A 15,774-nucleotide genomic window follows, 5' to 3' on the forward strand; every position below is an offset into this window, starting at 1 on the left:
AACCATTCAAATTATCTGAATCAAGATAAAGATCTATGACCTCTTAATGGTAAGACCTAAGATAAATCAACTGTGAAACTGCAATGTGTGGGAGCTTAATCATTCCAGCTTATTTATAAATCAAATCTAATGATATCCTTATATATGCAAAGCAATGAGATGTGATCTATAGCCTTAAATATTTCCTTTACTATAAGGAAAGAACTGTTGAATATAATTTAATAAAGTTCTCAGTTCAAAATGGAAAGAAAGTGAAGAAAATAAACAGAAAGTAGAGAGAGAAATTCAGGAAACAAGAGGCAGCAAATAAGTTACAAAGCAGAAATGAAGAAGCATTAATCAAAAGAGTTAAGAGCTTGTGTCCTGAAAAGAAAAATAACATATAATATGCACAAATGTGAGGAAATGGATAAATAATAAAAGAGGAAAAACAAGTGCATAACTTTAAGAAAAGAGATATAATCACACTTTTTTATGGAAGAGAGACTTAAAACGATAAGAAACAGAGGAGACTGGTGAGCTACAGTCCATGGAGATTCTCCAGGCAAGAATACTAGAATGGGTTGCCATGCCCTACTCCAGGGGATCGTCCCAACCCAGGGATCAAACCCAAGTCTCCTGCATTGCAGGTAGATTCTTTACTGTCTGAGCCACCAGGGAAGCCCAAATTTATGCTAATAATATAAAACTCAAAAAGCACTATTTTAAAATATAGATTCAAAAAAGAAAATGCTGTAAGTACTACAAATAATACAAGAGAATAACTTTACAGCTTGGATTAGTAAATGCCTTTGTGAATATGACTCCAAATTCAGAAGCAATAAAAGAAAAGCTCTACATTAAAATACTATTAAAAAGTAAAAGCTTCTACATGGAAAAATATATAAAAGTTAAGAATAATAAATTGGTGAATTCTTTTTGTAAGACATGTAAGGATCAAAGTGTTAATCTTTTTACATTTAAAGAGTTCCTACCAATTAATAAGAAAAAAGGACAAGTCAGTATAAATATAAGCAAATTACATAGACCACTCACAAAAGCATAAATAAATGACCAATTAAAAACTGAAAAGATGCTCTCACTATTAAAATCAAAAGAACAGAAAAACCTAAAGAACTGTGGGGAATCAATGTTTTACCAACCAATCTGAGGAAGAATTTAAACAACAAATAAGACCTGGTTTCAGGGAGGAGATGAGAAAACAAGCACTCATATACAGTACATAAGTCTGGCTCTTCTGGTGGGCAATTTTGTATAACTGAAATATTTAAATCTTTGACACAACAATTCCGATTCTAGGAATCACTAAAGAAGCAATCAACAAGTTAAAAGATACATACACAAGAGTATTTATTACAGCAGTTTATAAGAATAAAAATTAGAAAACTAAATATCCCTCAAGAAAGCTGAGCGCCGAAGAATTGATGCTTTTGAACAGTGGTGTTGGAGAAGACTCTTGAGAGTCCCTTGGACTGCAAGGAAGTCAAACCAGTCCATCCTAAAGGAAATCAGTCCTGAATGTTCATTGGAAGGGCTGATATTGAAGCTGAAACTCCAGTACTTTGGCCACCTGATGCGAAGAGCTGACTCATTTGAAAAGACCCTGATGCTGGGAAAGATTGAAGGTGGGAGGAGAAGGGGATGACAGAAGTTGAGATGGCTGGATGGCATCACCGACTCAATGGACATGAGTTTGAGTAAACTCTGGGAGTTGGTGATGGACAGGGAGGCCTGGCGTGCTACAGTCCATGGGGTCGCAAAGAGTGGGACACTACTGAGTGACTCAACTGAACTGAACTGAATATCCCTCAACATGATTTGATTATATATACAGTCTATAAAAGATGAACTTGAATTACACATACAGAGAAGGATGAAGAATCAAATATTGCTCATTTCTATTTTCATAAAGTTTAACTGGATCACAGCCAATCCATAAATTTACTCACTGGCTACAGATGCTTTTGAGCTCAAATGTAGAATTAAGTAGCTATGACCAAGATAGTATGATCACAAATCCTAACATATAAAGTATCTGGACCCCTACATTAAGTCTGCCAAACTCTGCTCCACTGATAGAGAATAACACATATGGTAAATAAAATAAGAAAAAAAAAAAAACTGTTACACAATTATACATATGAATAGATAGACAGGTATTCTAGAACTGTTTAGTAAGAACATCACAAGTGAACCTACCTGGATCTGTCTGGGATGGTTAATTCTTTGAACTATCTTTGAATCATTGATGTGAACATACATTGTCAACATACAGATCATAGATAAAGATGTAAGGATGAACTGGAGTGCAGAGATGTAGATGATATAAATGATAGAGCTAAGTTTAAACTCAGTTATTATGTGAGCCACTTATTGTATTTATTGTATTTCCTTTACAGATAGATTTGTGGGGGGTGGTGGCACATGGTTTGCTTCTTTCTTTTAGAAGCTAAGCTGAAGAAAGTCATAAATTTTTACTTCCTGTAGTAAGGACAAGTTGTTAAATATGTATGCCAAAACGTACAATGGTGCATCGCATCTGAAAGTGGACATATTCTCCTAGTTAATTTCCTATTCAAGTTGTTCTATTAAAACTATTATTCTTTTCATATAGTAAAATGAAGTAGAATTTGTGGAGCTGTAGTTGTGTGTGACTGAGCTATTATCTAATTGAACACAATAACTCAATTATCACAGATATAGTTGGAGGTACTTCAATTTATTATATTACATTTTTATTATAATCCTTTCTATTATAGCCAAAACAGCTTTGGAGAGGTCGAGTTCAGAAAGGGAAAAAAATTTATGCTGCTTTTATTTTAAATCATCTAAGAGTACTTTATTTACTTACATATAGTCTCCTCTTGCATGTTTCCCCCCTTTCAGTTTTTAGAAAGAAATATCTAACATTTCTCTCCACAGTTTCTTTCCAAGTGGGCTATTACTAATGTCAACAAAACCAATAGGCTATCCTCTGTAGATTTAAAAAAAGCAGTTGGACAGGCATGGATGACCCCTGTTTGCTTAGAGTAAAATGAAGTGTTTACCTCTATATTCAGCAGTTTTAGAGAATTTCCAGGAGGAAAATTGTGCTTTAAATAAGTACTCTTCAAATTCCATCTTTTAGAAGATTATAGAGTTCTATGGCAGTACTCATGAGTTGTTCAAAATTTGTTTCCTAAAAATCTATTTTAAAATTATTTTTGAATTGATGATTAAAAATAAGCATATACCTAAGAATTCTACATCAAATTCTAATGCACTGTCAATTATCAAACCCAAAATTGTTTGGGTTCCTTCCTCATTTTTATGAAGACTTTAAAATAAAGCTCTTTTTCCCCGACTCTGCATATACCTGAGTATTGAAAATGTCATTTGGGAGAATTGTAGCTCTGCATTGCTTTCTTTATTCTCAATTCAGATTAATCTGTGTTGATTCCTGTAAGATTTGCAGGTGAGTGCGCACTGGTCACAAAGACGTTATGCATGGCAGCTAGCTTTCTGGATGCTCTCCTCCATTAAAACAACTTTTCCCTCCCGTTCCTCTGAGCATCTCCTTCCATGGTGACTGCTGGGAGCCATTAAAGCAGAGAATGAGAGCTGTTCTGAGGTCTTCAGTTCTTTTTTTAAAAATTTAACCAAATGGCTTTAATTTGTTTTTTATTAAGTTATATTTGACATATATTAGTTTCAGATGTATAATATAGTGATTTGATGTTTTTATACATTACAAAATGATCACTGCAAGTCCAGTTAACATCTGTCACCCTACAACATTGTTACAATATTATTGACTATGTTCCCCATATATACATTATATCCCTGTGAATTATTTCATAGTTGGAAGTTTATACTTCTTAACTCCCTTCACATATTTCATCCATCCTCATCCCAGCAACTGCCCATTTGTTCCCTATATCTATGAATCTGTTTTCATTTTGTTTCATTTATTTATTGTTTTGGTTTTTAGATTCACACATGAGTGGAATCATATGACATTTGTTTTTCTCTGTCTATTTCACTTAGCATAACACCCTCGAGGTCCATCCACACTGTTGCAAATGGAAAGAATTCATTCTTTTTACCGCTGAGTAATACTTCATTGTGTGTGTGCATCCAACTTCTTATTCATTCATCTGTAAATGGACATTTAGGTTGCTAATGTAAACAGTACTACAGTGAACATAGTGGTACATATACCTCTTTGATTTAGTGTTTTCATTCTCTTCAGGTAAATATCCAGAAGTGGAATTGGTAGATCATACAGTAGTTCTGTTTCTACTTTTGAGGAACTTCCATATTGTTTTGGGGCTTCCCTGGTGGCCCAATGGTAAAGAATCTGCCTGCTAATGCAGGAGATGCAGGAGGCCTAAGTTCGATCCCTGAGTCCGAAAAATCTCTTGGAAAAGAAAATGGCAATCCAATCCAGTATTCTTGCCTGGGAAACCCCATGGACAGAGGAGCCTGGAGGGCTATAGTCTACAGAGTTGCAAAAGAGTCAGACACAACTTAGCGACTAAACAACCCCCATCACCATATTGTTTTCCATAGTGGCTGCACCAGTTTACATTTCCACCAACAGTGCACCAGGGTCCCCTTTTCTCTACATTCCTATTATTTATAGTCTATCTCAGAGCTCTGGAGCCACTCTATCCCTCCAGAGCACCCACGCAAGTTCTTTCAGTCAGGGCTCCAAAAGGTGCAGGGGCATTAGCTCACCACAGCATCTTGCCACAGAGCAACAGTCAGCTGAGCAATAGTAAGCCAATCCACAACATATTATATTGTAATACAGGTAGCTCGGCATTAATTGTGAGTTCTGAAAGCTTCCAGTCATAGGTTTATACTCAGAACAGGAATGTCAATAGTTAATTTTAATAATTTAACTTAGAATCAAAATTTCCATTCTAATCTGTTTTCAAGTTTCTAGATTAGTTTAATTGAAGAGCAAGCTGAGAATATAGGTAAGCAGCTAAAAATTATTACCATTTTCAAACATATATTTGTATGAAACAAGATTTTCCCAAGATTGCTCCCTCTAAAGTCCTTTCTGATCTATTCCCTTCCCACTGACTCCTTTGACACCATTCCATAACTCTGTTTTTTGGAATTCCAAATATACTTTTACTGTGATGACAGTCATGTGGCTTCTGGAATGACACTGACTTCCCCTATCCTCACTACTGGGCCTTGAGACTTTCAGCTGTTTATTCTTTTGGAACCTTTGTGTCCTTACCAGGAAACCAAGATAGATTAAATGAGGTTATTATGTGAGTGCTGTGCTGTGCTTAGTTGCTCAGTGATGTCGGACTCTTGAATAGCCTAGCACAATAAATGTTAGTTCCTTTTCTTTCATTAAATACATGTAATTTTTAATACTCTGGAGGTATTTTTCTGGTGCTCTATTAAACTGTAAGCTCTATGACAAAGAATATTCAATTGTGTGCCACTTCCCAAATAATAGGCACTTGATATTTTTTGTTTAAACAAAAAAGAGATAATAAATGGATCACTCTTTTTCCAATGGTCATGTATGGATGTGAGAGTTGGACTGTGAAGAAAGCTGAGTGCCAAAGAATTGATGCTTTTGAACTGTGGTGTTGGAGAAGACTCTTCAGAGTCCCTTGGACTGCAAGGAGATCCAATCTGTCCATTCTGATGGAGATCAGCCCTGGGATTTCTTTGGAAGGAATGATGTTAAAGCTGAAACTCCAGTACTTTGGCCACCTGATGCGAAGAGTTGACTCATTGGAAAAGACTCTGATGCTGGGAGGGATTGGGACAGGAGAAGGGGACGCCAGAGGATGAGATGGCTGGATGGCATCACTGACTCAATGGACGTGAGTCTGAGTGAACTCTGGGAGTTGGTGATGGACAGGCAGGCCTGGCGTGCTGCGATTCATGGGGTTGCAAAGAGTCGCACACAACTGAGCGACTGAACTGAACTGAACTGAATCAAGATCAATGGGATAGTTTAACAGACAAATTTCTTGCAATAATAAAAGTAATCATCATATTCTATATGGTACTTTTCTTCCTTAGAATTAAAAATAAAACAATCAGGACTTATCACACTTTATAACACATATAGTGAAAGACGATAAATAATGACCCACAACTGTGGAGGAAAAATCTTCAGTTCCTAAATATCAGTAATTCTCATTTCATAAGAAGCAGAATACACATGATTTGCCTTAAAACTATACAACAAAGCAATGAAAGGTTAAAAGAGAACTAGAACAAAACCACTTATCTGAGAAAACTATTCTTTCCTTAACAGCATTTTTTAACTAAAATTAAAACAAAGGAGTTCCTATGGTCTAGAACCAGACAACCATTACAGAATTTTGACCAGAATCATGGCATAATCTAGTGAGGATTCCTAACATATTGGAGGTGAGGTGAAATTTTTAAAAAAGAAGCATACTTACTAAGAATCAATTCACTGTGATAGCAGTGTCTTCTAGAATATCAATGTCTTCTAGAAAATAGAGGTGTTTCAAGAAACCTGCAATGAAAGAAAAGCATGAATGGTATTTAGAGCATCCTTCTGCCCTCCAGGAATTTATATGCTAAGGAATGATTTCATAAGAAGCTTTCCACTAATTTTTTTTTTTTTTTGGCCACTCCACATGGAATGTGGGATCTTAATTCCCTGTGCATGTGTGTTAAGTTGCTTCAGTTGTGTCTGATTCTTTGCAACCCTAAGGACTGTCCTTGGGATTCTCCAGGCAAGAATACTGGAGTGGGTTGTCCTGCCCTCCTCCAGGGGATCTTCCCTACCCAGGGATCAAATTCATTCCCCCTGCATTGAAAGCGCAGAGTGTCAACAACTGGACTGCCAGGGAAGTCCCCCATTAGATCATTTTATTTAGAATTCCTTCATTTTCTTTTAATTAAACTTGTAATCACAATTATTTAAGGAAGCATGCAAGGCAATAACGTCAAAATGAAAAAAAAATAGCACTGATACATGAGTTCCTTATATATTGAATAGCTAAGCAGGAGTAGGTTGGAAGCAGACTGAAAATAGGAAAAGAAAGTGTTAGGTTCTTAATGTTGGTAGACACTCATGTAGATCAACTCTGAAGAGAGAGGCAATTGGTTTTGAGCAATATAATTATGCATTGAAAGTTGAAATTCCTAAACAAAGGGATGGTTGGTCATGAAGAAAACAGGTAATACAGTAAGTAAAATTTTTAGCTTTTAACAACAATGTACATCCTGGCATAATATTGACACTATTCCATTTTTACATTTTTACTCTTTGAACACAAAAGGTCATCTTAGGAAAGCAGAGTAGATATTGATATATTTTATATTATATATTTATGTGTGTAGAGATGTGTGTGTGCATGTGCACATATAACATTCCTATCACACATGCAGACACACAACATTCACACGTGCACACGCACGCGCACACACACACACACACACACACACACACACACACACTCTTACCTACACACTGGAGTCTTTCACCATCCTGGTCTACTGATGGAAACAGATATAGACAGAGGAGTGAGAGAGAGAGAGAGGAAAGAAAAAGAATTGAAACATACTGTAAATAGATGGAGTCTTGTTTACAGCAATTCTTAAACATTTGTTTTATAACAGTTGTTTCCATGTTCAGCCCACACCAGCTGTTCCCCAAACATAGAGTTTTTAATACTAATACACTGTGTACCAACACAATTCTCCATAAAATGTTTAATGCACTGTAATCTTTGTCTTATTACTGCTCTTGTTCTGACTACATCCAGCCCATCCAAAATTTCAAAAGAATTTTAAGGAAGTAGTCATTTGTGGTCCAGCACTCTTGCCTGGAAACTCCCATGGATGGAGGAGCCTGGTGGGCTGCAGTCCATGGGGTTGCTAAGAGTTGGACACGACTGAGCGACTTCACTTTCACTTTTCACTTCCATGCATTGGAGAAGGAAATGGCAACCCGCTCCAGTGTTCTTGCCTGGAGAATCCCAGGGACGGGGGAGCCTGGTGGGCTGCCGTCTATGAGGTCGCACAGAGTCAGACACGACTGAAGCGACTTAGCAGCAGCAGCAGCCATTGTGGAAAGGAAAAAATGATTTCTATATTTCAAAACTATAAGGTGGCTGATGAACAAGGTTTGCTAAAAAACAAAAGAGTTTCCTGCACCAGGACTGTGTTTAGCCTTTAAATACCACTGTGAATGGTAAGCCAGATGCATTATTAATAAATGTCATCTTTTCAAATGAGTTCAGTGTTAATATTGATACAAACTTTCTTCCTGTTCTTAATTTTCATTTCAATAAAGATATGAATGTTGGCAAGCACTCCTATTGACAATTGATAAAATTATGCAAACACAATGTTTTTGCAGCTTTTGAGTAAATATTGCATGCTAATGAATTCCAAAGTGTTTTCTGTGTTCCTGTAGGAGCTGAATTTGTGTAGGTGGACCACGCCATGGATGTGCTTTCTAAGCCTGTTAAACTTATCTCAGCAGAGCTGTTGTTTGCCTCCTAATAAGCAATTTGGTAGTTTTATCATGAGCTCTGAGGCCCTCCAAAGATCATTTATATAATGACATCCTGTGAAAGCAAACCTCTCTAGAACTTTCTAAAGGTAATAATTAGTTCATATATTTGTTCTGTCGCCACAGTGGTGCTTTCAAAAAGCTTCCTGCTAATTTTCAGTTTAAATTGGATGCCACAGGTTTGTTCTTCAGTTGTAACAAAATGGTTTGGGGCATAGGGGGACATGTTTTGAAAAAGAGTTTTAAAATATCTAACTTGAAAAGGAAAACATTCACATAGCTAATGATTCTTTTATACTCCTGTCCTTAGATTTTCAGGAGATAACTTGGGAAATTAATATATCAATGCAGAGAAGACAACCTAAATAAAAGGAAAGTAGACAGAAGTTAACAGTAGTTTACAAATACCCAAATAAGGTCTTTCTAAATGGACATGACATCCAGGGTGGTTCATTGTTTCAAGAAATGCATCAATATAAATTATTTGAATGTTCATAAAAATTCAAGAATTATGCCCTACTGGGGACATTCTGAAGAAATTATTTAATAAAAGAAAAAGTCTGAGTAAATTTAATGGTGTTATTAGTTTTGCCTTAAAAGCAGTATATTCCTACTGTGATGAATTTGGTCATAGCCACAACACAAAATAAAATTTGCTATGCATAAAATTTCTTTCCAAGGACAACAAATTAAAATTAGATTTTGAAATAGAATTAGGAAACTACCATATCAATAGCCTCCCAATCTTTATGACTGTTAAATTTATATGCCTCTAATGAAGAAAGCTGAGCGCCAAAGAATTGATGCTTTTGAACTGTGGTGTTGGAGAAGACTCTTGAGAGTCCCTTGGACTGCGAGGAGATCCACCCAGTCCATTCTAAAGGAGGTCAGTCCTGGGTGTTCTTTGGAAGGACTGATGCTAAAGCTGAAACTCCAATACTTTGGCCACCTCATGCAAAGAGTTGATTCATTGGAAAAGACTCTGATGCTGGGAGGGATTGGGGGCAGGAGGAGAAGGGGAGGATGAGGATGAGACAGAGGATGAGATAGCTGGATGGCATCACCGACTCGATGGACATGAGTTCGGGTGATCTCCGGGAGTTGGTGATGGACAGGGAGGCCTGGCGTGCTGCAATTCATGGGGTCGCAAAGAGTAGGACATGACTGAGCGACTGAACTGAACTGAATACATGTATATGTAATATTTCTGAAATATGTAAACATACTACATCATTCATAAATATTATGTAAATTAGAAAATGTACACAAAGTAGGAAACTTAAAGGCTAAGATAAAAACAGACATAAACAGATGTTTGGATTGTCAGTCTCTAATGAATACTCTCTCTCCTTCGGAAAACACTTACCGTATCAGGTATCATTCTAGGAACTTTACATATTGACTCACTTAATTCACATAACAACTCTTTAAAGCTGGTACTGCTAGTATCTTCCAATTATTTGGAAATAATTTATCTGGCTTAAAGGGAGTCACTCTGCTCCTGGCATAGCCTGGCCTTGCTGTCCCCAGGCAAGGGGTTCAAGAATAGTTTGTAATAACTGTTCACTATTTTCTATATTATGGATTTTTAAATAACATTTTATTAGCAGCAAAGACATGTCTTAAAAGCATAAACTCCTATAAAAGAGAGTTAGTGCATTTACCTTGAAACTTGACAGATATGCATTTATTTCAAGCAGAGCACTTTCAAAAGGAAAAAAAATCTAGGTATTTATTCAGAACATCCATTTTATCAATGCTTTTCCCTTCTCTTCTGGAACCAGTGCTCTTCATTATTACTCTGGCCATGATTAAAAATTTGGAAGAAAAGTAATAAACTTCCTCAAATTTAAATTAATTAGATGACACAAAGGTGTGCTTCAATCTCTTCTTCTCCATCTCATTCCCTAGGTAGGTTTTATGTTTTCCTCTGATGTAGTTACCAAGTGCTTTCTTCATTGGTTAATTATATTTCTAAGGCTTCTTCCAGACTACACCTTTATTTGACTCTCACCTGCGACATCTTAGTTTTCTTTAACATTCCTGACGTTTTTCCTTTTCCTTTAATCCTTCCCTAGGATTTACTTTCCAGGCAGAAAGTAAATACCTACAGATTCTACCTAACAAATGCTAATTGTTTCTAAGTACTAATCCTTGGACCACTGGTCTTACAGAGTTTGAACTATCTGTAGCAAAATGAGAAATACAAGGTGTGCACAAGTACACATACAAATGCACACACCTATGCAGCTCTACTATACAGATGCCAGGTGAAACTACCTTTTCTTGGGAAGGCGTCTCCTTTATTCTGGAATTATATGCTTACATTTTAAAAATAGTAATTATCTTGTTTCTTACACACAACGGCAATGGTAGATGAAGTGTCCTTTAAACTATTTTTCATTATTTGTTAAAATAAAATTTGTTTACCAACAGTGCTTCATTTTATTCAATTTTCAAACTACGGGTAAAAAATTCCTTGTTTTTTTAAATTCAAAGGTTTTGGAACCACTTGTCTAAATAATTGACTCAATCTTTATTTGTTGACCAATTTGCAAGGTAACCCTTACATTACATGTATCTTAATACATTATTTATTTAACTAAGCTACAGGATGCCATTCTGTCAACTCCATTCCCTTCAACGATCATTTAACAGGAGTGGAGAAATCAGAATATGTTTTTCTTAGTCTATACAATGACTAAACTGTTTCACACATAGAAAAGTACTTAATAAATAATATCAATGCTGGTGTTAGGAATATCTTGTTGCCATTTCAAAGTACTTTAGGAAAATCATTTGGTTTGCTGGAATCATCTCTTTTAATCAATGTATTTCTAAAATGCGGTAGAAAATAATTATGGGCAATACTGAGTACTGAAGTCAAAATGAATTTCATAACCAGTTAGCAGTAATTCAGAAGATGATATATGCAAGAATGAGTATTACCTTCAGTAATAAACAGCAATGTATTCTCAAGGGTTATGGATTTTTTACTGAACACTTAGACAAGGCTCCTCTGAAGAGCTAAGCACCTGCTGCTGCTGCTGCTGCTGCTGCTGCTAAGTCGCTTCAGTTGTGTTCGACTCTGCGCGACACCAGAGACGGCAGCCCACCAGGCTCCCCCGTCCCTGGGATTCTCCAGGCAAGAACACTGGAGTGGGTTGCCATTTCCTTCTCCAATGCATGAAGGAAAAGTGAAAGGGAAGTCACTCAGTTGTGTCTGACTCTTAGCAACCCCATGGACTACAGCCTACCAGGCTCCTCCATCCATGGGATTTTCCAGGCAAGAGTACTGGAGTGGGGTGCCATTAATTTGAATTTGCAGTTGGTACCAGGAGTCCTGAATTTCACTTCCAGTTCCATCACTAAGCATTTGTGTGACCTTCAATGAATTACCTCACCACCCTGAATCTTAATTTTCTTGTTCCTAAAAACAAGGCATGAATTAGATGATTTCTAAAATCTCTTGCGATTCTTATATTAAATGAGTCTGAGATCCAGCTCTTCTGATCCCAGAAAATAGCAACATTGTTATCCTGCTTTTGTGCCTGGAAATAATCTCTTCAAAGGAAAGCCTAATATTTGCAACAACATGGTTGAAACTGGTGGACATTCAGATCAGTCGCTCAGTCATGTCCGACTCTTTGCGACCCCATGAATCGCAGCACACCAGGCCTCCCTGTCCATCACCAACTCCCAGAGTTCACTCAGACTCACGTCCATCGAGTCAGTGATGCCATCCAGCCATCTCATCCTCTGTTGTCCCCTTCTCCTCCTGCCCCCAATCCCTCCCAGCATCAGAGTCTTTTCCAATGAGTCAACTCTTCACATGAGGTGGCCAAAGTATTGGAGTTTCAGCTTTAGCATCATTCCTTCCAAAGAAATCCCAGGGCTGATCTCCTTCAGAATGGACAGATTGGATCTCCTTGCAGTCCAAGGGACTCTCAAGAGTCTTCTCCAACACCACAGTTCAAAAGCATCAATTCTTCGGCGCTCAGCCTTCTTCACAGTCCAACTCTCACATCCATACATGACCACAGGAAAAACCATAGCCTTGACTAGACGAACCTTTGTTGGCAGAGTAATGTCTCTGCTTTTGAATATGCTATCTAGGTTGGTCATAACTTTCCTTCCAAGGAGGAAGCATCTTTTAATTTCATGGCTGCAGTCACCATCTGCAGTGATTTTGGAGCCCAGAAAAATAAAGTCTGACACTGTTTCCACTGTTTCCCCATCTATTTCCCATGAAGTGGTGGGACCGGATGCCATGATCTTCGTTTTCTGAATGTTGAGCTTTAAGCCAACTTGTTCACTCTCCTCTTTCACTTTCATCAAGAGGCTTTTGAGTTCCTCTTCACTTTCTGCCATAAGGGTGGTGTCATCTGCATATCTGAGGTTATTGATATTTCTCCTGGCAATCTTGATTCCAGCTTGTGTTTCTTCCAGTCCAGCGTTTCTCATGATGTACTACTCTGCATATAAGTTAAATAAACAGAGTGACAATATACAGCTTTGACGAACTCCTTTTCCTATTTGGAACCAGTCTGTTTTTCCATGTTCAGTTCTAACTGTTGCTTCCTGACCTGCATACAAATTTCTCAAGAGGCAGATCAGGTGGTCTGGTATTCCCATCTCTTTCAGAATTTTCCACAGTTTATTGTGATCCACACAGTCAAAGGCTTTGGCATAGGCAATAAAGCAGAAATAGATGTTTTTCTGGAACTCTCTTGCTTTTTCCATGATCCAGCGGATGTTGGCAATTTGATCTCTGGTTCCTCTGCCTTTTCTAAAACCAGCTTGAATATCTGGAAGTTCACAGTTCACATATTGCTGAAGCCTGGCTTGGAGAATTTTGAGCATTACTTTACTAGCGTGTGAGATGAGTGCAGTTGTGTGGTAGTTTGAGCATTCTTTGGCATTGCCTTTCTTTGGGATTGGAATGAAAACTGACCACTGCTGAGTTTTCCAAATTTGCTGGCATATTGAGTGCAGCACTTTCACAGCATCATCTTTCAGGATTTGGAATAGCTCAACTGGAATTCCATCACCTCCACTAGCTTTGTTCGTAGTGATGCTTTCTAAGGCCCATTTGACTTCACATTCCAGGATGTCTGGCTCTAGGTCAGTGACCACACCATCATGATTATCTGGGTCATGAAGATCTCTTTTGTACAGTTCTTCTGTGTATTCCTGCCATCTCTTCTTAATATCTTCTGCTTCTGTTAGGTCCATACCATTTCTGTCCTTTATCGAGCCCATCCTTGCATGAAATGTTCCTCTCGTATCTCTGATTTTCTTGAAGAGATCCCTAGTCTTTCCCATTCTGTTGTTTTCCTCTATTTCTTTGCATTGATTGCTGAGGAAGGTTTTCTTATCTCTTCTTGCTATTCTTTGGAACTCTGCATTCAGATGTTTATATCTTTCCTTTTCTCCTTTGCTTTTCGCTTCTCTTCTTTTCACAGCTATTTGTAAGGCCTCCCCAGACAGCCATTTTGCTTTTTTGCATTTCTTTTCCATGGGAATGGTCTTGATCCCTGTCTCCCGTACAATGTCACAAACCATTATATTAAGTCAAATAAGCCAGACACTGAAAGATAAATATTGCATACTTTCACTTATATGTATGTGGAAGTTTTAAAAGTTAATCCTGTAAAGTGAAGTGGAAGTTGCTCAGTCGTGTCCAACTCTTTGCGACCCCATGGACTGTAGCCAACCAGGCTCCTCCATCCATGGGATTTTCCAGGCAAGAGTACTGGAATAGGTTGCCATTTCCTTCTCCAGACGATCTTCCTGACCCAGGGATCAAACCCGGGTCTCCCGCATTGTAGACAGATGCTTTACCATCTGTCTACAGGTCATCTGCCACCATCTGCCACCAGGGAAATCCTGTAAAACCAGAGAGTAAAACAGCTGAGGGATGGGGGAAATGGAAAGATGTTGGTCAAAGAGTATGAACATTCAGTTATTGGGATGAGTAAGTTCTGGAGATCTAAAGTACAGCCTGGTGATGATAATTAAAAATACTGTATCATATACTTCAAATGTTCTAAAAAGAAACATCTTAAATCAACTCTCAATATATACACAAGGGTAACTATGTACATGTGATGAATAGTATTTAGCTTGATTATAGGACCATATCTAAATAAACAAATACACACACACTGAGTTGTAAACCTTAAATATATACAATTTCCATATGCCAAAGATATCTCAAAAAAGTCATCTTTAAAAGAGTCTCTTTCCCAAAAAAGGGAGAAAGAACTTCAGATTCTCCAAGTTTATTTGAGTAAGCAGAGCTGAGAACTGGAATCATGAAATCAACACAAATCATGGTACTGCAGCCTCCTGGAATGGCCTTAATTATCTCACTTGTATTAGTATAATTTTTAAAAAGTTAGCAAAGTAAACTCAACTTGAAATCTCTTTAAGAAAAATGGTATACAGTAAGTTAAGGCAAAGGATTTTGTAAAATAAAATTTAAAAACAGGTAACTTAAATGGCTTAGAATCACTGTGATTAGACAACTCTTGTAAAAGCATAACAATAATACAATTATGAATATAGTCCCTGGTGACTTACTGCTTGACTCATCCAAAATCGTGCCCTTCCTACTCCTGTTAAAATGTTATCTCCCATCAAAATATGACATCCAAAAACAACATGCCAGTAACTCTAAGCCTTGGGGAACTGCAATGAATATCATTCAAATTAATTCTGACTGACATTTTGGTAAATCACCTCTTGAAGTCAAGAAGGGAGCATTTTTAAAGCACTTTACCAGTGCCAAAATAGTAAGGAGTAAAACCACATTCATCATTCAGAAGGTGAAGCGCAGGAAAGTCTGAAGCCAGAAAAATGGCAGCCATTATCATCTCATCAATTATAGAAGGAATTTTAATATCTGGCACTGCTTCTCACTTTGAATGAGATGGTTGTGAAGCACCTGATTCAATATTTGGAGTCACTATAGTGTAACGAAGCAGTTCTTCATACTTTTCCTGAAGATCTGAAGAGACAGAACTGCCTCGGGCAAAGTCTTTTTGCAAAACTGGAGGTGAGCATTTCTCCCCATCTGAAGACATTCTGTATAAATATGCCGAGGTTCTCTATACAGAATGTATACTGCACAATTGCATTCATCTCACACGCTAGCAAAGTAATGCTCAAAATTCTCCAAGCCAGGCTTCAAGAGTATGTGAACTGTGAACTTCCAGATGTTCAAACTGGATTTAGAAAAGGCAGAGGAACCA

Source organism: Bos indicus x Bos taurus, chromosome 21 (genome assembly GCF_003369695.1).
Source record: "Bos indicus x Bos taurus breed Angus x Brahman F1 hybrid chromosome 21, Bos_hybrid_MaternalHap_v2.0, whole genome shotgun sequence".
Taxonomy (NCBI): domain Eukaryota; kingdom Metazoa; phylum Chordata; class Mammalia; order Artiodactyla; family Bovidae; genus Bos; species Bos indicus x Bos taurus.